The sequence below is a fragment of the Lactuca sativa genome, chromosome 1 (genome assembly GCF_002870075.4).
Source record: "Lactuca sativa cultivar Salinas chromosome 1, Lsat_Salinas_v11, whole genome shotgun sequence".
Lineage (NCBI taxonomy): Eukaryota > Viridiplantae > Streptophyta > Magnoliopsida > Asterales > Asteraceae > Lactuca > Lactuca sativa.
In genome coordinates, this window is record NC_056623.2 from 114445492 (window position 1) to 114448175 (window position 2684).

Below are 2684 nucleotides of genomic sequence, written 5' to 3' on the forward strand. Positions count from 1 at the left end.
AACCGAGTTGAACCGTTTTTGTGATGAAGAAGGGATTTCACGTATGTTGACGGCTCCTTATGCACCTCAACAAAATGGTATAGTCGAACGGAGAAATCGGACGCTACTCGAGATGACACGGTGCCTAATGAAAGCAAAAGATATTCCAAATCACTTTTGGGGCGAAGCGGTACGACATGCAACGTTTATCATAAATCGTACACCTGCTCGAGCATTGATAGGTGCTACACCATTCGAGAAATTTTATGGTGAAAAACCAAATCTTGAAGACTTGAAAGTATTTGGTTGTGTTGCATATGAAAGAGTAGTCTCAAAACACTTGAAGAAGCTTGTTGATAGGTCACAACCGTTGGTATATTTTGGAAAGGAACACAATTCGGGAGGATTTCGGTTATATAACCCGCGAGAAAATAAAATTATTATTAGTGCCCATGTAATTTGTGATGAAAATAAGACATGACAATGGAATAGTGAGCCCAAAAATCAAGATGGAAATGGACCGGGTATATTTACGGTCTTGTGGAGTAATGGTCAAGCAACCCAAGATAATGGTGGTTCGAGCCCAACTTCAACAGAAACCGAACAGTTTACTGATCTGGCTCAAACCGCCCAAACCAATGACACTTATAGTGATGATAGCAGCCTATCACAACCTGTTGATGATCAAAATAATGATGCAAGTTTTGTCCCACTTCGGTGGTCCACTCGAACTTCAGTGTTGCCAAGAAGATTAAATGACTATGAGCTAGATGTGGATCATTTAATGTTGTCATTCGATGAAGAACCGAAGAACTTTAAGGAAGCCAAAGTGAACAAGAATTGGCTCGATGCAATGAAGGCCGAAATTGACTCCATCGAGAAAAATAATACCTGGAAATTAGTTCCTCCGCTAAAGATGTTAAGCCTATCGGGTTAAGATGGTTGTACAAAATTAAAAGAAATATGGATGGAGCGATTACAAGGTACAAAGCGCGTCTAGTAGCAAAAGGCTATGTACAAGAGCAAGGCATTGATTTTGATGAAGTATTCGCGCCAGTAGCTCGACTCGAGACAATAAGATTATTAATTGCTCTCGCGGCCGGGAACGGATGGAAGATTCATCACTTAGATGTAAAACTGCATTTTTATATGGAGATTTAAAGGAAGAATTGTATGTGTGCCAACCATAAGGTTTCGTGAAGCAAGGTGAAGAAACAAAGTCTACAAATTGGCAAAAGCGTTATACGGTCTTCGACAATCTCCACGTGCATGGAATTTGAAGCTTAATAACACGTTGAAGAATATGGGTTTTAAACGGTGCATGCAAGAAAATGCGGTTTATAGAAAGGTTGCAAATGGAGAGTACATAATAGTTACAGTTTATGTAGATGATTTGTTCGTAACGGGAACAAGCTTAGAGTTTATAAACCAATTTAAGAGACTAATGGCATTACAGTTTGAAATGTCAGACCTTGGTGAACTAACTTGCTACTTGGGTATTGAAGTATTGCAAGAAAATGGTTGTGTAAAGGTGAAGCAAGAGAGTTATGCTATGAAGATTCTAAAAGAGGCAGGCATGCAAGAGTGTAATGCAACTCAATGTCCGATGGAGCCAGGACTAAAGTTGTCAAAAGCTGAAGATGAACCAGAAGTTGAAGCTACCTATTATCGAAAAATAGTAGGTTGCTTACGATATCTCTTACATACTCGTCCAGATTTATCATATTCGGTTGGAGTAGTTAGCCGTTATATGCAAAGCCCAAGAGAATCTCATGCACGAGCTATTAAGCAAATTCTTCGTTACTTGCGTGGTACTCCATCTTTTGGGATTGTATACAAACGAAGTAAAAATATGAGCTTAATAGGTTACAGTGATAGTAGTCACAATGTGGATATTGATGATGGCAGAAGTACAACAGGGCATGTATTCTACCTTTGTGACTCACCTATCACTTGGTGCTCCTAAAAGCAAGATATAGTAGCGTTGTCATCATGTGAAGCAGAGTTCATGGAAGCTACTGCAGCTGCGTGTCAGGCGGTTTGGTTAAGGGAGTTATTGGCTGAGCTGACAGGAATGAAGAAATAGAAGGTGCTGATTCGCATAGACAACAAATCAGCAATAACATTGTCAAAGAATCCTGTCTTTCATGGAAGAAGCAAGCACATTCACACTCGATTCCACTTCATTCGAAAGCATTTACTGCATAAACTCGCAGTAAGTGCTTTCTGTTCACCTTTAAATACGACCTCTTGAATTCACTTAATAACTTGCTGTTGGTTGTAAGAAAATAACTTTAAAATTATGGAAACACTAAAATTGAAGATAAATAGTCATAAAATCGTAACTAAAAAGAAAAAGAAAAGCATAAAATTGTCCAAGCTTCTGGTGAGCCTCCTTGTAACAACATCAATCTTTTTTATTCCATTTTTGAGACAGCTAAAATAAAAATTAAAAAATAAATAAATAAAAAAAAACCTTACAGGTTCAAAACAACTCAAATGAAAGAGAATTCATCAAACACGTAGCGAACATGTTCTATCAACCTGTAATAAAACCATAAACCACTTACTAAACCATTGCAAATTAATAGAATTCAAAAGATTTATTTGTAATAGTCATAAGCCCTTTTTTGGTTAAATCAAGAATTGATCAAACATAAAAGATTACCAACTTATACAATTACACCATCAACATCAACAATTAA